This window comes from Apostichopus japonicus, chromosome 22 (genome assembly GCF_037975245.1).
Source record: "Apostichopus japonicus isolate 1M-3 chromosome 22, ASM3797524v1, whole genome shotgun sequence".
Classification (NCBI taxonomy): Eukaryota; Metazoa; Echinodermata; class Holothuroidea; order Aspidochirotida; family Stichopodidae; genus Apostichopus; species Apostichopus japonicus.
The window spans coordinates 25,590,781-25,616,046 of record NC_092582.1 but is presented as its reverse complement, the minus strand read 5'-3'; the positions used below and the strand labels follow the sequence as shown (position 1 = coordinate 25,616,046).

Sequence of the window (25,266 nt, the reverse complement as noted above, 5' to 3'; positions counted from 1 at the left end):
ATGCAGGATTTTGCTGTACAACAATTTTCAATTTTGATTTTAAAGCAAGCGCACGTTTATTAAGATTTGTTTGGGAAAACATTATGATGTAGCTGAAGGCGCTACTATGACATTACAATTGCATATATAGTTCAGTAAACATTTTGTTCTGAAATATCTCATTCATTAAAAGACCTAGATTTCAGCGAAACGGTATATAATTTTGCTTTCATGAAAGTATGTCGCTTGAGTACACGCGTTTCACCTTATTATCCACACCGTGCCTCTTTAGCAAAAATATCTCAAAGAAATGTTCTAGACATCAGCTCGTTTGGTCTTACTTTTCCAACCACATACATTCCCTTGGCATTCCACCATACCTTATCTTCCATTCCTTTAAAAGTATGACTTAGATATAACTTATGCACTTGTGCAAAATAATTGCGAACGGAAGACCACGAAAGTTATAATACAACCAGTGTATTTATATGTACACACGCACTATACCGAACGGCAGTTCCATACCTGCCGAGGTCGATTTCATTCTCGATGATGTTTTGACGGTATCGCCAAAGAGAGACCATACCGAGGCATTCTGGAACCGGTTACACCAGCTACAACCGATCCTGAAAATAAAACCGTGTCAAGGTTAATTTGCTATGGGCACTTTTCGGTGATGTCAGTATACAGTATGCTATCCAATTATCACAACATTGTTTTAGGCTTGTCACAAGTTGTTTGTATTAATGTAAATAAACAAATTAGGCTTATTAATGATCTATTGTTGTAGTGTATATATTGATTGACACAACTGTTTTGTCAGTGTTGTAGGCCACATATATTCATAGATACAGCTGTTATGTTAGTGTTGTAGGCCACATGCATTCATAGATACAGCTGTTATGTTAAATATATTCATAGATAGGGGTCTACATGTATTATATGTTAGTATTGTAGGACAAATATATTCATAGATATATATTATATGTTAATTTTGTAGGACACATATATTCATAGATACATCTGTTATGTTAGTGTTGTAGGCCACACATATTCATAGATATATATGATATGTTAGTATTGTAGGCCGCATATATCCATATATACATCTATTATGTTAATTTTGTAGGCCACATATTCATAGAAACATCTATTATATGTTAGTATTGTAGGCCACATATATTGATAGATACAGCTGTTATGTAAGTGGTGTAGGCCACAAATTCATAGATACATCTAAAATGTATATCTTGTAAGCTACCGATATTCATAGATAAAAACACGTAAGTGAATTAAGCAATATGTGTTCACAAGTAAGCTAGGTAATAGTTGTCAGCAACATATATTCAATGTATTAATCTACTATGTAGACAATGCATATTCATTAATAAATCCATTAAAATCAATAAAAATAAATGTATATGTGATGTAAGTCACATATATTAAAATTAAATATGTTAGTTTTGTAAACCACACATATTCATAGATCATACGATTCCAATATTTTCTTAGCCCCTTAATTCATAGATAGATCGACAATGTAAATTATTTATCAGATATTCAGATATTCATAAGTAAGTTTTACTATGTTAGTTTTGTAAGCTACATATATTCATAGATTAATCCTAATCGTAGGTATTCTAAGGCACAGATATTCATAGTTTAATCATATTTATAACTTTTCTAAGCCACAGATATTCATAGATTAATCCTATTCGTTAGTAATCTAAGCCACATATACTCATTTATTATTCCTATTTATAAGTATTCTAAGCCACATATATTCATAAATTACTCTTATTTGTAAGTATTCTAAGCAACATATATTCATATATTAATCCTATCCGTAAGTATTCTAAGCCACAAATAATCATAAATTACTCCTAATTCTATTCGTAAGTGTTATAAGCCACATATATTCATAGATTAATCCTATTCGTAAACTAGCTAAGCCACAGAAATTCATAGTTTAATCCTATTCATCAGTATTCTAATCTAAGCCACAGATAATCATAGTTTAATCTTAATCTTAAGTAATCTAAGTCACAAATATTCATAGATTGATCCTATTCGTAAGTTTACCAAGCCACAGATATTCATAGTTTTATGATATTCGTAAGTATTCTATGCCACAGGTATTCATAGGTAAATCCTATTCGTAAGTATTCTAAGCAACATATATTCATCTATTAATCATATTTGTAAGTATTCTAAGCCACAGATATAAATAGCTAAATACTATTCATAAGTATTTTAATCTACATATAACCATAGATTAATCCTATAAATATGTTTGTCTGCGTGCCTGATTGTCTACGTGTTTGGTTGTCTACGTGTCTGATTGTCTACGTGTCTGATTGTCTGCGTGTCTGATTGTCTGCATGTCTGACTGTCTGCATGTCTGTTTTTCTGCGTGTCTGGTTGTATGCGTGTCTGGTTGTGTGATTGTATGATTGTCTGCGTGTCAGCTTGTCTGCGTGTCTGGTTTTCTGGTTGTCTGCGTGTATGATTGTCTGGTTGTTATTGCTTCTGTTTGCCTTCGTGTTTGGTTGTCTGCGTGTCTGGTTGTCTGAGTGTCTGATTGTCTGATTGTTTGCCAGCTGATTGTATGCGTGTATGCTTGTCTGCGTTTCTGATAGTCTGCATTTCTAATTGTTTGCCCCTCTGATTGTCTGCCTGTCTGATTGTCTGCCCCTCTGATTGTCTGCCTGTCTGATTGTCTGCCCGTCTGATTGTCTGCCTGTCTGATTGTCTTCGTGTCTGGTTGTCTGCGTGTCTGGTTGTGTGATTGTTTGCCTGTTAATTGTATGCGTGTATGCGTGTCAGCTTGTCTGATTGTCTGCGTTTCTGATAGTCTGCGTGTCTGCTTGTCTGCGTGTCTGCTCTTCTGATTGCTTCTGTTTGCCTTCGTGTCTGGTTGTCTGCGTGTCTGGTTGTCTGAGTGTCTGATTGTTTGCCTGTTAATTCTATGCCTGTATGCGTGTATGCGTGTATGCGTGTATGCGTGTATGCGTGTCTGCTTGTCTGCGTTTCTGATAGTCTGCATTTCTCATTGTTTGCTGGTCTGATTGTCTGCCTGTCTGATAGTCTGCGTTTCTGCTTGTCTGATTGTCTGGTTGCTTCTGTTTGCCTTCGTGCTGGTTGTCTGCGTGTCTGGTTGTCTGAGTGTCTGATTGTTTGCCTGTTAATTCTATGCGTGTATGCGTGTATGCGTGTCTGCTTGTCTGATTGTCTGCGTTTCTGATAGTCTGCATTTCTCATTGTTTGCTGGTCTGATTGTCTGCCTGTCTGATTGTCTGCCCGTCTGCGTGTCTGATTGTCTGCATGTGTGATTGTCCTGTTAAAACTATAGTCTTGTGTTTATAAAACGTGGTTACTTTGCAATGTTCTGTGTGTGTGTGTACGTATTTGACGCCCTTGGCTCATAAACACGACAACTCAGCAATGGCAAGTTGGATTGAGGTCATACTTGGTACATAGATGTGCCATACTTAGTAGAAGAACCCTATTGATTTTGGAGCTCATTTCATGAATAATATCGAGGTCACGGGGTCAAACGTAAACATCTTTACATGCTAATAACCTCGCAACCACAAGTAAGAATCTGAATGTATTTATACTTGGTATTAACATGTTGGTACATATCGGTTACATGGTGACATATGTTCAAGTTGATATTATGCATATTTATTAGAGGGCGGGGCTTAAGTTGATTTTCACCAAAATAGCTTGTAAACACGGTAACTGAACAACGACACGTCGGACTGTAGTCATACTTGGTAAATATATATGCGTCATACTGAGTAGAAGAACCCTATTGATTTTGGTGCTCATCTTATGAATAACAATGAGGTCACATGGTCAAACGTGAAAATCTCCAAATGATTATAACCACGCAACCGAAAGTCAAAATTAATTCATACTAATATATATATATATATATATATATATATATATATATATATATATATATATATATATATATATATATATATATATATATATATATATATATATATATATATATATATATACATATATATATATATATATATATATATATATATATATATATATACATATATATATATACATATATATATATATATATATACATATATATATATATATATATATATATACATATATATATATATATATATATATATATATATATATATATATATATATATATGTATATATATATATATGTATATATATATATATATATATATATGTATATATATATATGTATATATATATATGTATATATATATATGTATATATATATATATATATATATATATATATATATATATATATATATATATAAGTTGAGTATCAGAGAACATACGCCTCAGGAAGTAAACCAGGCCGGCTTTATGGTACCCCCAAGATTCATAAAGATGACATCCCCATGAGGCCCATTGTAAGTTGTATTGGTACAGTTCATGAACAGTTGGCTTCTTTCCTTTCGGAGCTGTTAAACAGTTTTACAACCAATGAATTGACTGCCAAGGATTCGTTCAGTTTTTGTTCGGACATTCAGAATCTTTCTCTGAACCATAACTCTTTAATGGCTAGTTTTGATGTAATTTCTTTATTCACTAATGTTCCTATTGAGTATACAATTGATGTTATTCTGAATTACATATATATACAAAAACGCATTGTTTGTACAATTAAACGTGTTGATCTTAAGAAATTATTGCTTAAAGCAGCTACTTCCCACTTTATTTTTAACAATTCTATGTATGAGCAAATTGATGGGTGTGCCATGGGCTCTTCCTTGAGTGTCTGTTTAGCCAACTTGTTTATGTGCCACCTTGAAGAGAAATTGATCCAAATTTGTCCTAAACTTAACTTTTATAGAAGATATGTGGATGACATTTTTGTAGTTATTTCAGCAGACTATGTGGATGATTTTCTAAATGTATTGAACTCTTTTCATAAATCTATTCAATTTACTTATGAAATGGAATGCGGGGGTAAATGTGCTTTTCTCGATATAGATATTTTCAGAATGGTTGGCTCCAGCGGTACTGACACTATCGCCACTTCAGTTTTCCGTAAGAAAACTTTTACAGGGTTGTTCATTAATTGGAAATCCTGGTGTCCCAAAAAGTATAAAATTGCGGTTATTAAGGCTTTACATGAACGTGCACGTAGATTATGTTCGTCGGATACCTTGTTCGTTCATGAATTGCAATTTATTAGACGTATTTTGACTTTTAATGGTTACCCTAGGAAGTTATCGCACGAAATGGAAAACTATACTTATAAATTAAGAAAACAACTGGGCATGGGTCCTGTAATTAAATTAGATCATGGGGAGACCCAAGTTAATACTGTTTATGTTAAATTACCATATTGTGGCCCTAGCAGTGATAAACTCGCTAAGAGTTTAGGTAGTTACATTAAGGGGTTGTGTAATGACAATATACATATCAAAATAATTTTTCTGCAAAAGAAAATCTCTGCTCTGTTCAATTTTAAGGATGCTTATAAGTTAGATTATGCCAACAATGTTGTTTATAGGATTAACTGTCCAGACTGTGATTCCTTTTATGTCGGAGAAACTAACAGACGGCTTAAGGATAGGTTCAACGAACATCTAATGAGCTCCTTTGGTGGTCAGAAAGGCGCTATTAACCTTCATTGTACTGCGCATAAACATCATCTGCCCACTTTTGTTGACCATTGTGCCACTATTGGTAATGAACCCCAGTGGTTCAGGAGGAAGATTAAAGAGAGTCTCCTAATAAAAGACTTAAATGCTGACCTAAATAGAAATGTAGCGAGCTACGGGTTGGAGCTATTCTAATCCTTATTTACTTTTTATTGCTGGTTGTTCTATTCATCCCTAAGTTAAAAATATTCACTAAAAAAAAAATTTGTTTGCTGGTTGTTCTAAGTTTAAAAGTTTCTAAGTTTCTTCCTAGTTTAAAAATCACTCATGCTTATCACTATTGGCGTCCTTGGATGTATATAAGCCCTTGTATTTCATTGATCCTGTACTTTTGCCTGACGATGGAGTGGTGACCACTCCGAAATATAGCAGTATGTCGTTGTTAAAAATATTCGCTTGTTTATCTTTTATATTATATATATATATATATATATATATATATATTCTAAGGGGAGGGTTTTATAAAAAAAAAAAAAATGATTAATTACAGGTCCTTAGATGCAATCTGGTACTATATTTTGAAACTTGAATTACCTTTTTAATGTTCAAGAATTTTCGGTCTTTGTCCGATATTTATGTTTGAATAGAGGCGGATAAAACAAAAAATGGAAATTAACGCTTTTGCTTTGATAATGTTTTAAATAAAAGTGCTGCAAAAGTTTAAGCACTAGCAAATCACACCGGGCCTCTGTGACCTTGTTAGTGAGAAAACAACTGATTATTGTGATTGTCGGTGAAAGAAGTTTTACCACTGAACATCATACGTTTCGTCCTTTGTTAAAAAAGTTTAGGTTTGAGTAGTTTTTTAACACTACAAATCGCATCTGGGGGTCACCTAAGGAGGCACGATTTGTTGAGGGCACCTTTTTTTTAAACAATAATATGACTTTGTTTTAACTTTCGGTATCTGTATTTTAAATGCTTACTTGTCTATTCAAATGTATGACTTATACATTGCAATGAACGTTTAGCATCAACCAACAATTATAAAAATCAACTAAAAAGCTAATTCAAGTACAAATAATTGTATCCGTCGGTAACCCGTTTGTCTTGATAAATATATCAATGTTGAGACTAGATAGTGTCTCCATCACAACGCTATCCGCTATAATCAGCTAGAAAGTTCAAATGAAACTTGTCCAAAATTCCGCATAAACAGTGATTTTTTAGTAGATGAATGGCAAATCAATTTAGCAGAAATTATGCAATTATGATGATGATGGTGATGGTGATCTTAAATAATATTTAAATAACGATTTACGTAGAAAGAATATCTCAAAAAAACTTTGAAATGGACTATAGAAACAGCAAGAAAGGATGAATTGCTGACATTTCTAAATATAAACTTTGATAAATCTTGACAATTGCCATATTAACTTCATATTTAATTCAAATTCAATTTTGCATGATAATAAAGAGAACTGATAACGTGACCATCACGCAAGTAAAGGTCTAGCGCCCTCGAAAATGAAAGTGTTCGAGAGCCTCTTGGAACGCCGTTGGTCTTTCCTTCTTTAGTCAGACTTTTATCATAAATATGTGGAAGTAACTTTGTGATCTACTCACACCACTCACGATCTGTGTTTTCATTGATAATAATCGATCAAAGAAGCGTTAAAATATCGTCCATTAGTACTAAATGATCACAGTTCAAAGTAGCAGTTTGCGAATAAATTGATCCTCATAAGAAAATAAAATAAATGTTCAATAAATTGCTGATCAGTTTGGTCTTGTTTTGTCTTATTTATATCCGATTGAAAAACAAAAGGTGTCACTTGGGTTTCACGTTAAATAACTTTAATCAGTTCATCATTAGAACGTAAGGTTTACATTACTTTTATCGGTTTCTCATTAGTTAAGTACGGTTTAAATTACTTTATTCAGTTTCTCATTAGTAACTACGATTTAAAGAAGTTTGACCGTATCGGTATCTGTATTTCTCAATTTCGAGAGAGAATAGGTGTTGTCAAGGTCTTTTTGTTTGTGTATGTAATGGGAATATCCGAGTATATTACCACGTACATTACATATAGGATGTACAAAGAAAGCATAAGTAATGTATGTTTCTAACATATACCAATTTATAGCATGTTTGTAGTATTACCATTACACTTGGACCCCTATTAACCCATCATTTTAAGACATTTAAAATTTGAAAATTTGTCAAACACTAACAAGACACGCACAATTTCTTCATATTCGACCGGTTTATATCGTTTACTTATAATGACCAACGGGAGCAGTTATACATATTAGGTTTTTGTACATTTCAAAACCAAATGTACTTGTATGAAATAGTATTATTCGTACTCGGTACTCGGCTTCTAAAATACTTTACTCCGAAATTGGTTCTCGGTGCTCGGATCCTACAAAGTAGTCATCGGACTATGATACCAGGTACTCGGAACTTCATTTTTGGAAGTACTTGGTTCTAGGATACATGTACCTGGCTACAACACTGTTGTTATTTCTTCAGTTTTGCTTCATATAATTCTATTTGATCAATTCTTCAACAAACAGAACAATTTACTTCTTATAGGCCTATAGACTACGTTCACATCGATAAGCAGAGTATAACCCAAAATTAATGAACTTGGACTTGCTCATGATTTTCTATAAACATTATTAAAAAAAATGACTTATAAATTACACTGGTGTAAACAGTCAAATAGTAGCTGTTTGAAATCACTCAGATCATGGAAAACAGGAACTTTACGTGCAGTTGCTGGTTGAATATTAATATGGAATAATTGTGTTAAATTTCATTTTTTTATTCCCCAAGCGAATCTAGGAGAATATTCATATCTTTACCACGGAAGAAGCGAACAATGCTTAGGCTATAATATTTCCTAAAATATCGATCGGATTGGAGAAGAAAAACAGCAAATCTTAAGACAACAGCCAACAAAGGAACCGACTTAATAGTTCCTCTGATTTAAATTATGTATTCATATTCAATCTTCGGTGATCAATCCTTTACCTATGGAGATAAATAATAGAAGGAAACAAGTCTGTGGCCTAAGGCCATTTTAAGAAGTCACTTAAGCGTTACTTAAAGCAGGACAATTCGCAAAGGCGTTACAAAGGCTTTCACGCCATCAGTGTATACATTTAGTAACTGACGTAACCCTGCTATTGTATATGTAGTTTGGCCTCCGACTCGGTTGGATAATTATGAATATATTTCTTATGTTACTAAGTTTACTGAAGAAATGACTCATCTCTGAAAAAAAAGATTTGTTAAATAAAAGTACACAGAATATTAGTGTAACCAAATGATCAAACCGGAACGTATGGCGCATCAGTTGTACGACATGGTTTAACTCGGCGATCACGGAAAATATGAAGTAGTGGTTGTGTTCCTGAAAATAGCTTTATATATCGGATTGATTTCTGCACGGTTTGGACGTATTGACTGGTTTTGTAATGGAATTCAGATACTGTCACATTCACCTTAGATTAAGGAAAGCTTGATCTAATACTATGGCAGTGTATGTTAATCAGCACTTCCTCAATCAAACAGTTAGACACAACCTCCCATGCCAGGACCGTTCGATACCGGAACCAATCACCAAGGATTGAATATAACATGGAGGATTTCCATGTTATTGAAACTAAAGGTCATTGAGTCAATGATATTTACACCAGAACAAAAGAAATTCAATTGAAACCTTATTAGGTAAGTAAATAAGGCTAAAAGATTGTACTAATCAATGTAGGAACTAAGGGAGGTGGGTATAGTGCAGAACCTTGTGACAAAGAGGGAATCCACCACTCCCCCCCCCCCCCTATACATACACACACAGACACGCTAGACTTCATTTAGTGTCAATTTGTATTCAAGTTATTTCATTTTGTGTGGGCTTGTGTATGTGTTATGTCCTTTTCCTGTTGATTTTGAACTCACCTATCTGGTTCACTTTCTTCTTTGTTTATGTAATCTACATGCAATAATTGCCGTCATTTATTGCTCTACACATAGCCCGTTCATATTCGCGTCGCGGAATAGAGAAGTTTAATTTGAGCAATTGTGTCTAGGAACTTAACGAATAAACATGAAATAACGAATCACAGGTCCCTACGAGAGCCAACGTACCCCTCCATCCCGTCTACCGTACATTATATAGTTTACACGTATTTTTTTTTTTGGTAAGACACCTATCAACAACTAGAACACCTGTACTGTTACAAGTACCTTGAAAGTATATACAGTTAATAGATTGTATTAATCAATGAAGGTATAAAGGAAGGCGGGGTTAGTGCAAGACCTGATATATAGCCAGGCAATAGAATTGTACCCCAGTCCACTCTCATCAACATATTAAAAAAAAAACATATCATGGACTATGCCTTGAACAACAAAATCTACTTTTCATCGAGGCGTATATTATTACAGTAAAACCAATTACAAAGTGATTAAACCCTATAACGGTTGCCATGATACAATTATTCCGTCTGACGTCACTGTGTCTATCCTTCTCTATTTCAATTATTGTCTCTTTGTGGCAACAAATTCGCATGTGGGGTTTCAACTGTTCAAGTTGAAAGTATTTTCTGCATACGGAACTTACCCGACTACTAAGTTTGTAAAAGTACCCTGTCTTCGCTATACCATACGCTATATGACAGTGACACTCAAAAATGCTGGAAGCAAAATGTCGTTAATGTGAATAAAGTTATTGTAAGTTAAGTTTCTGCAGCTTTAAATCCAGACCTACACAACTAGGTCTTCTCAATTACTGGACATGTTCCCTACACTAAACAACCTTAATCCAACTGATCACAATTGCTTACAAACCATAGTGCACACTTTCAGGGAGGACTGTTTCCACTGATGTGCTATCATTCTGGTCATAGACTAGCGGCTTACTTTACCTCTCGTAGGGTCTGTTGTTTGACCAATGAGTGTTTTGCCCCTTGTTCATCAAGTTCTGGGCAGAGTGATCATGTCCAGTTAAGTTGATGTGTGTATGTGTATTTATGTGGTAATGAACTTGGTAACACTATATACATGTTGGTCATGGGTAGTAAGTAACCCCAGGTGCAGATCTCTTGAATATTAATAAGTAGGTGGGGCCTAACTTAAATTCTTAAAAGATCATTATCTTTGCAGCTGAGCATCTGCTCCATATTTGGTATGGAGTAAATGAAGGTATGTGAATGCCATCATATCACATAATATGAATGATTGGTGACACCAGAGTTAAATCTGCTTTCAGGGAGGACTGTTTCCACTGATGTGCTATCAATCTGGACATAGACTAGTCATTAATCGAATTTTACGAACAATATTTTTGTACCATGAACGTATATTCATGGTGTAGGTAGGATCAAAAATGAAAGAAAACCGCTGCGAGAAAACACGAAATACCTGATAGTACTGTAGTCTGTGGCCAATGGATCCCCACCACGGTTCATGGGATACAAACAAAAGTCATTGCATTCGTCGTTCCCAAGTGTATTTTTATGGAACCCGACATCTAAGGAAGCAAGTAGTTGGGGAGAAACTAAAAGAACGAAGTTTTGTAATTACATAATTGCCAGTTTCACTAACATTTTAAGAAGACATGTAAAATACTCGATGGACATTTCAAAAGGGTGGAAAAACGGCGATAAAACGCAAACAGCTGCTTAACGAACTTGCTACAACTTGGAATCAATTACCGAATTACAGTAGTAGCCCACCCCGCTGAAGAGGGCTAAATGGGGAAAGAGGGGGGGGGGGGAGAATTCGAGAGACATCGTTTCTGTTGTTGAGATATAAATGTTTGAGTTTATTCATAAAACAGAAAAGTACTGATTTTGTAATAACCTATCATATCACATCATTTGTGCACCTTAAATTTCCTTTGGTTTCTTTATAATTGATAGCGGCTTACTTAACCTGTGGTAGGGCCTGTTGTTTGATCAATTAGCGTTTTTCTCTCATTTTCTTCAAGTTCTGGGTAGAGTGATCATGTCCAGTTAAGTTGATGTGTGTATGTGTAGGTATCTGTGGTCATGAACTTGGTAACACTATCTCAGGAACCATGTTGCATTAATATCATACTTGCTATATACGTTGGTTATGGGTAGTAGGTAACCCCAGGTGCAGATCTCTTGAATATTAATGAGCAGGCGGGGCTTAACATATATTCTTTAAATATCATGATCTTTGCAGCTGTGAGCATGATCTGCTTCATATTTAGTATGGAGTAAATGCAGGTTTTGTGAATGCCATCACATCACTAAATATGAATGAATGGTGACACCAGAGTTAAATCTGCTAGATAAAGCATTCGTATATGAGTTAGTTTAAAGTTATACTTGTTACATGTGTTGGTCATGGGCATTAGATGATCTCTGTTGTTTTTTGTACGGGTCAGATGACTATTAATGAGTGAGCAGGGCTTAAAAAGATTCTTTTTTGATATCTTAGGAACTTAGCATGATTTTGTATGAAAATATATAGTGGTATACAAGTGTTTATATAGCATCTCATTAGTTATGCATGAGTGATGTTACCAGATAAATATCAGCTAGATAGAAGGATATGTTGTATTGGTATCATAATTGGTTTATAAGTTGGTCATGTTCAGTAGATGATCCATAGTATTTAGGGGGATGGTCTCATGAATATTTATGACTGATACTGAGTATGGCTTAGCATAAGATTCTAGTTCAGATCATGAACGCCGCATGAAGAAATTTTGTTAAAACATCGGAACCACCTTCTGCATATTTGCATGCTAGTTTTGTTGTCATATGTGAGGCGTATACACATTTATGTTGGCATGTGTACACATATGTGACAAGTGCCTACACATAATAACTTAAATAACATATGTTGGATTAAACACTGACAAGAATGTAATGTTTGGGAATGGCTTAACATTAAATTCATGTTCGATATTGAACTTGGTATCATAAACCTTTCTCACTGAATAGTTAATGACCTTTTCGTGAACAAGATATATATCCACAATGTATTCAATTTGAAGATGGTTTTGTTTACTAACTAGTAACATTTTTGTGTCTGTTCAGCCGCAGTAAGAGTTAGTAATGAAAGCTGATTGCTGCTTTAACAGAACAAATTCAACACCTTGATTTTATTGCCAAACATTTTAGATTTACTTCGTTCCCCACTTACCTGTCACCCCACAACCTAAGCACCGCATTCTACCGTGTCTAGTATGCCCTGGTAATCTTTTAACACTGTACACCCTCACTGACCCTAGTGAACTCCTTCATTTTTCTACCACCAAAGTGTCTCATAGTGTTTTCGGATTGGGAAAAATTTTCGCCGAAATTCGCCAGGATACCTTGGATTATTATACCTAGAAGTTTCCTATCAGGAGTTCTAGACTTCCAACACTTTTTCCAGCCTGATAAGTATCCTTTTCTTGTAGGGAAGGGTGTTTTGGGGGCTGGTTTTAGTGTACACTCTCGCCCATGCGTTCGTTTTTTTAGCGTAACGTTGTTTTCACAGATAGTAGTTCTGCGAGACTACTTCGTTCGTTTGCCTTTTTCCGCCTTGTTTACGCGGATATGCATGTGTTTTCTTATGTACATGTTTTTCAGCTTTCATACTTCTCATAAGATGTTTTGCTTGTTTCATGTACTTTCGTTAATTTTTACGCTTTTAGTGTGGGTTTTCACTTTTGTAGCGTAGTTTGTAGCCACGTTTCGATATCTCCTAACTAGTCGAGATAGACGGTTCGTTTCGTTGTTTTGTCATGTTAAGGCGGGAGTAACCTTGTTCTCATATATTGTGGTATATTTTCATGTTTTCTCTAGTTGTTGCTACGTGCGCTCCCTGAGTCTCATGACTTGGGGCGTACCTCGTAGCCTTGTTCCCCCTCCGCTGGTTCGCGGTTAGGGGGGTTCTCTCCCTTATATACATGTTTCGTCCTTTTTTCAAGTTTTTCGATGCATATTTGTTTAGTTACGTTGCTTCCATATGTCGGAAGTGTTTCACCTTGTAACGTATCTTGTAAGCCGCGAACTCCTATCCAATACTCGGCGGATAGGCGGTTCGATTACGTTGTTGTTGTTTCATGTTTGAACCTTCATATATTTGTATATATTTTCATGTTTCTCCATGGGTTTCGCTACTCGTGCGCCTCCTAAGTGTCGGGAGTCTCACTTGGGGCGTACCTCGTCCTTTTTCCTTCATGTATTCTAGTTACGTGTTCGCTTCTAAGTGTGGGAAGTTTTTTCACTATTGTAGCGTACTTTGTACTTTGTTTTTGTCACGTAACTTTATACTCTCTGTTAGCATACGTCCCACCCTACTTCCTCCTTATAGTAGTTCCGTTTGATATACGTTAGACTATTCACCGTTAGTCTCTCCTTAACGTGGGTTTCTCAGACATGTCTCGAAGCCACCTTAAATGTGTGAACTGTTCCGAGACCTCTGTCTAGTCTGTATTGTTTTCACACCAGACAGTGGCAGCACATCGACACCTGGCTAGCAGGCCGGGACAGGTTAGATCTATCACCGAACCCACAGTTCCCCTGGAGGGAATCGGAGGAGAGACAGGAGATGAAGAGGAAGTGAGAAAGTTGGTGGGAGTTGAGATGGAGACAGGCCATGAGAGGGCCGGAGAAGAGAGAGAGAGAGATGGAGAGGCGGAGAGAAAGGAGAGAGGAGAGAGGAGAGTTTGCCACCCAAGTCCGTCCGGGTCGCAGAGAGCGGCACCCGTTGTGGTACGCGCAAAGAGAGGGGCTCCGGAGAGCCAGGGTCCGGCGAGACCTCAGAAGGAGCCCGGAACAGACGTTCCCCTCCGAACCAAGGAAGGCAAGGCTCAAGGCCAATAAAAAGCCCATTAGAAGTTCCGACCGTAACGGACGGAATGTCCGGGTCGAGGAGAGTGGTACCCGGCGTGGTACGCACAGAGAGAGAGGCCGGATGAGAGAGAGAGGAGAAAGAGATATTGCCCCCCAAGGTCCCGGCACCGTCCGGATTCTATGACCAAGGGGGAAGGCAAGTGCAAGGCTCAAGGCCAATAAATAGCCCATTTGAAAAAAACCCAAAGTGCCCACTTCGGTAGATAGAATATGCCCCTAGAGAGTTATGGAAGTGGGCTCCGAAGTTGTTCTTCATTAGAATTGATCTTTAGAGGGTATGCATATAGCCAACAAAAATAATAGTACAGACTGAGGCGTCTGAGATAACAAAGTTTAGTAAGTTTAACCCGTTTTTTTTTTTAAGATTAATTCATTAAGTCGTTAATGACATATGAGCATGAACAAGAAGTAACATGTTTACACTAAAATATTTAACCGGTTAACCGTCAAATTTGAACCGGTTTGGTTTTATTTAACCTCGTGGTTGAAGACGCATGAAAGATTAAAAACAGTTAAGAGGCTATGAAAATAAAAATTTATGATAATAGAGAAACTACAAAGAAATGAGCACTTTTGTATATACGACAAACTTAAACAAATATAATGAAAAATTGAGAGGTTTTTATACCAAGATGATCGAAATTTGAAACAAAAAGGTGACATGTTGTTGTAAAATCAAATTGTGATAGAAAAGTTGAAAGTTGAAGTTAGCAAGGAAAGTTCAAGTTGATAAATAACAAAAAAATGCTGGGAATTTTAGACAATAGCGAAGAGCAAAACAATTTATGGAACAATATATGTTATGACAGTAACTTAACATGTATAACCTATAATAAATTATCATGGATGTATTTATAACATCACTTTACCCTAGATTTGTATCTTTACAGAGATATTGAAATGTAGTAAATTTGGAGATATTTACTGGTTTTGTAATTTAATTACGATACTGTCACATTTTACCTTAGATTAAGAAAAGGGTATTGCTATCGTATTTCTTACGAAGGTCACTCCTATCATATCATACGCGCTTGCATAAACGGCATGAATATTTGTGTTGCTAAGGAACAACGAGTGAGTCGTCTGCTGTTCGTGTCTATGTACGTTTTGTGTGCAGTCCTGATTAGCTGCGTGAGTTCCAGTTGCAGTTCGATGTTTGAAAAAGTACTCAAAATTTGTTCATTAAAAATTTCGGTAAAACAACAAGAAATGTACCACTTAGCTAGATTCCATTGTTCGGGTAGCTTCCCAGGGAACGTGGTAGCTATGTGATTCTTTAATCAGTTGTTTTGGAATATACTGTTACGAAAAAGCTCCTTATTTTTCTCGTGTGTACATATTTCCTAATTTGCATTTTCTACCGTTATAGCATGTCTCTTTGTTTAATGTTTAAGCAGGGAGGTCTCTGGTATGTGCGTTAGTCTGTGTATCTAGGGGTATCAATGTATTACTGGCTGGAAGAGAGTTGGTTCTTGCTGCCGGGGTTTATGTAAACAGTCTGAAGGGCGTTTTCGTCTCTGTATTTCGTATACGAGGAAGTAAAAAGAGGCGGATACACGTAAAAAGAGGGCGGGGTCATCTCATGTGTGTAGCAGGGTAAAGAGCGTTGAGCGGCTTGTTATTGGGTTCGTCAATGTTATTGGATATGTAGTAATTGGCCAGGTTTCTACACAGTTACGGGGTCGTTTATATTGCTATGCGAGTAGCGTTTTTATACATTAATTTGGTATACTTTGAACAAGTTGCCAGGCAGAATCCTTGCCGAATTTTTTAGCGTTTGCCAGAGGCAATGTTTTTTGGGCTACTTTTGGGCTTCTGCAGAAGATATGGATCGGCATGATGACCTCTACAGCTGCGCTGCGTAAACTGCTTGTGCGGTTGCAAGGCCGTTGCAGCATAGGGATCGCGGACTGACACGTTTCATTATTAGCTGCGCTGCATTGTCTTTAACGCAATGTGTATAGTTTAGCGCGCTGCTAGGCAACTTGCGCATTACAGAATAGCTGTGTCGTGATACGGTTAGTTAATATACGTCATCCGTGTGTCGTGTTTTAGTCGTTAAGGTATTCCTTCTTATATATATTTATATGTTCATCGCACTGCGAGAGATGTACTACAGGTACACTGTATAGACAATCGTTAATAAAGCGTTACAATACATTAAAGGAGTACTACAAGAGTTGAGTGTCACAAGGTAGCACGTCACAGGTCTGGTACGTTGTTTTACGCGATTCCGCATTGAAATATTTGGTCAAGGTTAACGTATACAACGATGGTTGAGTTATTGTCGTGTGCCTCGTCAACAAATTCAAAGCAGCTCTAGTACTTGGTCCAAGCTTAAACTTAACTAGGCAAGGACTTCATAGTGCGATGACATTATGTGTTTTAAGTTCTAAATAGAACCGTTATAGTAGGTTCAATTTAGCAAGAATCTCATTTGAACAGTTCCCATATTCAAAGTGCGTGTCATAACCAACAAGCGTTACTTAAAACAGGACAATTCGAAAAAGCGTTACAAAGGTTTTCCCGTCATCAGTGTATAGATTTAGTAACTGGTGTTTCCCTGCTATTGTATATGTAGTGTGACCTCTGCCTCGGTTGGATACATATGAATAGATTTGTTACTGCAGATATGACACATATTTTAAATTAGCTTTCAAATAAAAGTAAACAGTATATAAGTGTAAACCAAAAACTCAAATCAAAACGTATGGCACATCAGTACGACAGGTTTTAACACGGCGATCACGGTATTACGTGAAATAGTGGATGTGTTCCTGAAAATAGCTTTTTATATCAGATTGATGTCTGCACAATTTGGATATATTTACCGGTTTTGTAATGGATTTCCGATGCTGTCACATTGACCTTAGATTTAGAAAGGCTTGATCTATTGCTATGGTATTGTATATTCAGCACCAATTTCTCAATCAAACAGTTGGACACAACCTCCCATTTCAGGACCATTCGATACTAGAACCAAGAATCAAGGATTTAAGATAATAATGAAGGATTATTATATCTAAAGGTCGTTGATTCATGATATTCACACCGGAACAAAGGACATCCAGTTAAACCCTGATTAGGTAGGTAAATAAGGTCAATAGATTGTATTCACTTATGAAGGTGGTGGGTATAGTGCAGGACCTGGTGACAAAGAGGGAATCCACCCCCCCCCCCTCCTCACTCATACACACACACACACACAAGCTAGACTGTATTTAGTGTCAATTGGCATCAATGTAATTTCCTTTTGTTGTTGATTTTGAACTCACCTACGTGATTCACTTTCTTCTTAGTTTATGTAATCTACATCTACTAATTTCCATCATTTATTGCTCTACACTTAGACGGTTCTTTTTCTCGTTTCAGAATAGAGAGATTTAATTTTGGCGATTGTGTCTAGGAACTTAGGGAAAATAACGTTTCACAGGTCCCGTCGAGAGCTAACGCACCACCTCCCACCTTCCCCTACCGTACAGTATATAGGTTACGTGCATTTTGTTTAGTAAGACAACTATCAACAACTGGATTAGCCTAATCTTGTGCAAGTATCTTGAAAGTATATAAGTTAATAGATTGTACTAATCAATGAAGGAATTAAGAAAGGTGGGGATAGTGCAGGACCGGATCACATTCATGAAATGAAGCTCCTCCCCCCCCCCCCCTCCTCGCATGAACAATATAAAACCCGCTAAACTCCGCTAAATATAAATAGTTATTTACTTCACTCCTCTCTTACCTGTCTCCTACAACACTTACGCACATTTCTTAGTCTACCTAGACGCCACTGGTATAATTTTAGCACTGCGCCCCGGTGACCTCTCCCATAGGTCACCGCGCACCCTCTCTCCCTTCCGAATTTACCATTCCGAAGGAAAACGCGTGTCTTTCGAGCTCCGTTTTCTCTAACGCCAAACTGAGTTTTACTTGCTGGAATCCGACTTCTCTTGAACGACGAAGGTTCCTGACAAAGTTTTCTACAGGATTCCCCAAGTTTTGCTAAGTATCCTCTTGTTTTCGGCAGTTTTTCTGCCTCTTTAACAATTAGGATCTCGCCTCATTTTTGCATTGCGGTACCTCACACGTGTACGGGTTGTGCGAGACACCTGTACACTGCACTTACGTGTGGTACCGCTAAGTCCTATTCACGTAATTTTCGTTGATTTTTACTTGTCTAGGTTCTCTTTTCCCGTGTTCTCTTTACTCTTGGAGTTCCACGGAAGGTACTTGGGGGGATTTTACAGCCTCCCGGGAGCTCCCTTTGGGGAGTTTCGACCTTCACATTCTTCTTTTATTTCAGAAAACTCTGTGTTTAGGTCTCGTTTTTAAACCGCTCTTTTCGCGGTTTTCGTATTATTTTTTTCTCCCGACTTATTCTCCTCCTACAGTATAGGATTTCAGGATGTCTAAGGACGGGAGGACTTCAATCAAATGTGCAACGTGCTCACTTTTTCGTCCCGGGCGTGCCTGGGACGAGCACGCACTATGCCCGCAGTGCAGATCTTGCTCTCGGCGGGACCCCTGTTCGATCTGCGTGACCTTCACGCAGGTCGAACTGGAAAGAGACGGAAGCCTGGCTGGAAGCTAAGCGTCAACGCCTGCAGCTCCAGCTGGACCACCTTCCGCCCTCGTCGCCAACTCCGGCTCCCGACCAGGCTGCTCCGCAGTCCACGGTCCTTGACAAACCTCCGGAGGTTACACCGCGAACCCCGCGGACCACCGATCCGGAGACAACCCCGAGATCAGAGAATCTCTCGAACCCTAAGGCTAAGGTCAAGCCTAAGACCTATAACAGAGCCAAGGGGAAGGCACCGAAAGCTAACTCGGTTGCTAAGGGTAGGGCCGCTCCCACTGCGGGAGCCTCTGTTGTGCCCTCCAACCCTCAAGAGCAGACAGTCAGCGTCAGTTTCTAAGGATCCGGGGACACGTAGCCGCTCGCCGGTGTGTCGTCCGTCGATGAGTCTTCACCGGACTCGGACACGGGTTTTAGGAGAAAGAGACGTCGTAGGTCTACGGAGGCACCGCCACCGCCCACAGGACCTCCCTCCGCCGACTGTGCGTGGCTACTTCCGCAGCTCACCTCAGTCCTATCGCCGCTAGTCCAACACTTGACCCCCGCGACGATACAACCGGTCCTAGACCGGGCGGAATCGGTAGCCGATATTCCTCCGGCAGTTCGGGAATATCCCATCCAATTAGGCACCGTGCCTCCACGGGTCCCGAGGAATCTATACTCTATCGCACCGGACCCAGATGCTTTGGAGGTTCAAGCCTCCGAAACATTTTCGGAACTCGGGGACCGCCTTGAAGACTTCGAGGGCGACCGGTACCCCGAGTCAGAATCGGAAGAGTAGGTGGAACCGCGGGGCACTACCCTGCCATCCGACCTCATCGCGAAAGTCGCGAACATCTTTAAGCAACGGTTGGGGTTCGAGGACTCCCCAGCGGGACCCTCGGCCCCAAAGTCATCGTCGAAACTGCGCTCGACTAACGAGGCGCCGGAAGACGATTCCACCTCCATCCCTGTAGACCCGCTCTGCTTCGAACGGGTCGAATTTCTACAGAAACAACGGAGGTGGACAGCCTTTCCTGCAAAGCAGGACAAAGCACTCCGTGTGCCGGAGGATACATGGAAGAACCTCTTCCACCCGCCTTCGATCCCGCGGGACGCGACTGACCGCCTTCAGGCGGAGCAAGGTTTAACGGGTGGAAATTTTAAGGATCCACACCGTAAGCGACTCGAGAATACGCTGTTCGAGCTCGACCAGTCGTCCCGAGTCGGGATGAAATTCGCGTCAACCTTCCTTCTGGCAGCTGAAGTCCTTATGCGACATCACCAGCAGCTGCCAGAAGACCCGGATCAAATCCCAGATCGCGAAGCCGCGCAAATACTGTGGCTCCTGGGACCACTAGCCAGGCTGGTCTATGACCAATTTGCTAGAATATCGATCCGCTCGGTAGAAACCCACCAACGAAACGTACTGGCAGCGGTAAACTGACCAGCGGGAGATTCCAAAGAGAAACTGGCGAACCTCCACATCCTGGGAGAGGATCTTTTTGACGGTCAGTTCGGTGAAACCGTCAAACACGAATTAGAACGGCGAGAGACTGTCAAAGTCGGGCTTCTCCCGCCCGGATACTCGTAGGGGTGAGAGACAGTCACGCCCTTACAGACGCCCAGATCAGTCGAGACCCCCAAGGGGTAGGGCACAACGCCCCGCTTACTGGAAGCGGGGCAGCGGCAACGCCTCCAAATCCTCCAGGGCGGGAGACCAGACAGGTCTCCAAGACGCTCCCCTCGGGGGCATAGATACGGCCGACTCTCCCGGGACGAGAGACCGCGTCCGCGTCGAGACGATCAGCCACCGAGATCGTCGTTCGGGGCCCCGAGGCCCTAGGGGTGCCCACCCTACCACGGTTACAGCGTACCCGGCGGTAGGGGGAGACTCCAGTTATTCCGGAACGTCTGGAAAGAGATGGACCCGGGTCCGTGGGTCCTGGGGGTGATTACGAGGGGATACCCCATCGAGTTCTCTCGGACTCCCCCAGAGGAGGGGGGCGGAAAGGACACCCATTCCCCACCGACCCGGGCCAAAGAATCGCCCTCGAAAGCGAGCTCCATGCGCTAATGACGAAGAGGGCAATAGTGGAGGCGACGGAAGGGGAGGGACCACTCTTCCGATCGTCCTTCTTTCTAACGCCAAAAAAGGACGGGTCATGGCGACCAATCCTCAACTTAAAACCTTTGAACAAGGGCTTCGTCCGGCCGACTCATTTTCGCATGGAGACGCTCGTAATAGTTGTACCGAACCTCGCGAAGGGAATGTGGGCGTCATCCGTCGACCTCAAAGACGCATACCTCCACATTCCCGTCGAAACCGAGTCTCAAAACTTCCTAGCGTTTTCATACAAAGGAAAAACATACAAATTCGTGGCACTACCCTTCGGCCTATCGACCTCACCGCGAGTCTTCACGCGAATAGCGGGCGCGGTGGTCGCAGACCTACGCCGAAGCGGAGTGACCTTATATGCTTACCTCGACGACTGGCTCGTCACGGGGAGGTCGCACCAAGAGGCACTCTTCAACCTAGATCGCACAACAGATCGCCTCGAACAGCTCGGTTGGGTGGTCAACAGGGAAAAATCACATCTCATCCCGACCCAGACCATTCAATTTCTGGGTGCAATTCTAGACTTTCACACTGTTTGGGTGAGACCGTCCTCAGAACGGGTCACCAACACCCAACAAACAGTTCGCCGCTTACTCAACAGGCGGTCCTCCCCGGCCAGACTTTGGATGAGAGCCCTCGGCCTCATGGCCAGTCTGGTGGACGTCGTTCCATTCTGCCGTCTCAGAATGCGACCTCTCCAAATACACCTACTAGAACACTACGACCCGGAGCGGGACGTACTCGACAAGCGAGTACCCCTGAACGGGTTCGACACGGCCCACCTTTCGTGGTGGCCCAGGGACGCCCCTTCCGAGAACAAAAGCCTCTAATATCTATCTCCTCAGACGCTTCCTTGCAGGGCTGGGGAGCGTGTCTGGACGATCTGACAATTTCAGAGGAATGGGAGCCAACCTGGCGACAGGCCCACATCAACGTACTCGAGTTGGAGGCACTATCCAGAGCCCTCCACCACTTCGAGTGTCACCTTCGGGGCCACGTCGTGACAGCCTTCTGCGACAATACCACGGCAGTGGCCTACGTCAACAGACAAGGGGGACGAAGTCCCGATCACTGTGTGCCGCGACATTGGACCTCCTGCTCTGGTGCCGAGACAACAACATCTCTCTAAGAGCCTCGCACATTGCAGGGAGGGAAAACCTAACAGCGGACGCCCTGTCCAGGGGGGCCCAAAACCCAACGGAATGTCCCTACAGGAAATCACCTGCCAGAACCTGTTCCGCCTGTACGGGACTCCGAACATCGACTTGTTTGCATCGGCGACCAATGCCAAGCTCCCAGTATTTTGCACTCGGACCTTCCACCCCAGGGCGTGGGCGTCGGACGCGTTCTCGATCAGCTGGGAGAGGATGGAGGCGTACGCCTCCCCCCCCCCCTCTGCCTCATACAGAAAGTGCTACTCAAACTGAATCTCGGACACGGCTACTACTAATCGCGCCCTACTGGCCGAGACGACCGTGGTTTCCAATGCTACTAAACCTACTAGCAGGAACCCCACGCAGTCTTCCAGACTCACCCCACCTAGTGAGCTTGGGCCGGGCCCGAGTCAGCCTACCTCATCTACGGTCCTTGAACCTGACTGCGTGGCCGTTGTCCGGGCTCGGTTCAGAGCGAACGGCTTTTCTCCAGACGCCGCCGCCATGGCAGCGTCAGCCAGGCGGCCTTGCACCGTCCACACTTACGATTCCCGACTGGCAAGATTCTTTGAATGGTGTTCCCGTTTACAGGTCCGTCCGGATACTACCTCTCCGGCACAACTAGCGGACTTTTTCATGCTCCTCTTCGAAGAGGGTAAACAACCGAACACCATTCGAAATTACAGATCGGCTATCGCAGCGATCCACTTGGGATTCCCAGATGGGTCATCGGTAGGCACCTGCCAGCGGCTAGCGGCCCTCCTCAGGGGTATGGCCAACCGCGTGCTACATCACTATCAACGGCATCAGTATCAACGGCGTGCTACATCACTTAGCCCGTCCACCTTTTGAGCCAATGGGCTTATCCCTACTCAGAGACCTCACCGTCAAGACACTATTCTTGGTGGCCTCTGCCTCCGCCAGGAGGAGGAGTTGCCTGCACGCATTGTCCACAGCAGAAGGACACATCCGTTTTGACAGCCGAGGCGTGCGTCTGGTTCCGGACCCCAGGTTCCTTGCTAAGAACCAGACGCTCACCTTCATACCGGGGGACATCTTCCTCCCGAAACTGTCCCTGACCTCCGACACTGCGGAGGACAAACTGTGGTGCCCGGTGAGGGCACTTAAATGGTACTTACATAGGACAAAGCACCTGAGATCATCACAGGCCCTATTTATACTACCTACAAGCCCTCACTCGGCTGCCTCTAAAGAAACAATCAGCAGATGGCTGGTGCAGGCAATTCGTCTCCATGCGGAGACAGAACAGCCGGTCAGGGCCCACGACATTCGAGGCCAGGCGGCATCGAAGGCCCTGTTCCAAGGGGTCCCGGTGGATGACATCCTCCGGGCGGCCTCGTGGAAAACTCCCTCGACTTTCGTCGTGTCCTACCTAACGGACACGGTCGCTTCGGAGTCGACGTTTGGCCGTACGGTGTTGGGCGTTCCCGCGGGCAGGTCCCGCCCGTTGGGCCTCCCACCATCGTAGCAGTGCCACTCTGTGCGTAAGTGTTGTACGAGACAGGTAAGAGAGGAGTGAAGTAAATACACCAAAACTCACTGGTTTGGGTATTTACGAACGACGATACTTACCATTAATTTACATGATTCCCACAATTACCACGGAGGGCTCTACTATTTAGTCCAGGTAAATATCCTACAAAAGTTTAGAATATTTTTTACAAAATGTAGACCTGCTTCTGTAAAATTTGCAGCAAAAAGAAAGTATCTTATTGCTTCTTTAATGGGCTGTTGTTATCGCAGAAAATTGTCTGAAATGAGATTTCCCAAAAATACATTAAATTTGAATAGGGAATTCCCCTCCCTTTTCTTAAAGGGTGTGAAGACTTGCGCAGAAAGAAACGTCTAATGCCGGTAATTTGACCTAGTTTCGATGAGGTGTAAGAGAAGTGTTAGACACCACCATCGATCCCAGAAAATACACACACAGTTTGCTACTGTCGGTAATTAGACACTAGTGTACATTCAGTAAATACAGCTGCGGTCAATACCCACAGCACAGTGTACAAACGATACAGCGATGGACATCTCAGGTCCAGCTTAAGTTAACAAGGTATCACGTTTCATTACTGTCCGCATTTTGTAGCGACATGAACAAAACGTCACTGCCATCAACAGAAAGTAAACTTTTTCAGATGGCCGCACGCGGTTTGGGGCGAGTCTTCAACGCCTTTAACAGCCAATTACAAACAACTAACTTTTATAGAGTGAACACTCATTTAACTCTAGATTGTTGCTCTAGATGGTCTCTTAGGCCTTGTTCACATTTAAGAAATGCAACCTGGGCGATTATTGATATTAAGTCCGCGAGGAGGATCAACTAGTTAAGAACAAGACGCATTCACATTTCAGAACGAGTAAGTTTCGCCTGCTTGCGAGATTAATATACTGCGCAGGCGTGAAAAGGTCATATCAGCGTTTACATTCCCCCTGTGCTTTGCCATTGTCTTATGTGCTGTACTAAATAGTATGTTCTACTCCGCACACCACTGCACGGCAACGTACAATCATCGCACCTAAACAGTATACTGTATTCAAACCACTCCGTACTGGCATTACCATAACATGTTAGCCCAGATTTGAATTTCTTCCAAACCCTTCAAGTGGATGAGCGAACGATCTTGCTAGTCAGTGCTTTACTGCTTGATGCCGCATTTGAGGCTAAAATTAGGTCTAAAGACCTAGTAAGGTCTACTGTGTCTGCATACAGTAGGCTAGTGCAACTTCATTATAGGCCAGACCAGACGTAATGGTTTTAGCCTTTTACTAACTTCCGTAGTAACCGAACCCAAAATCATCCGTTTTGAAAAAAACATAAAATTACAGAGTTTAGCCTCTTCAAAGATCTGTCAATATGTATGTATATATATATATATGTGTGTATATATATATATATGTGTGTATATATATATATATGTGT

General features: G+C 40.9%; 1 protein-coding gene and 1 long non-coding RNA gene across 4 annotated transcripts in view; one reads left to right on the top strand and one right to left on the bottom strand.

Annotated features, from left to right (window-relative positions):
• The window catches only part of LOC139963705 (uncharacterized), a 113,801-nt gene that overhangs the window by 76,337 nt on the left and 12,198 nt on the right, over positions 1-25,266 (bottom strand). The window lies entirely within an intron of this gene.
• LOC139963693 (NLR family CARD domain-containing protein 4-like) overlaps positions 8,782-25,266 on the top strand; it is an 80,543-nt gene continuing 64,058 nt past the window's right edge. For 2 of the 3 annotated variants that reach the window (XR_011791724.1, XM_071964743.1), the window contains exon 1: positions 8,782-9,347. The gene's annotated coding sequence lies outside the window, so the exon portion shown is untranslated. Of the gene's footprint in view, positions 9,348-17,533; positions 17,584-25,266 lie in introns of those variants that run through there. The other variant, XM_071964744.1, reaches the window with a different exon arrangement.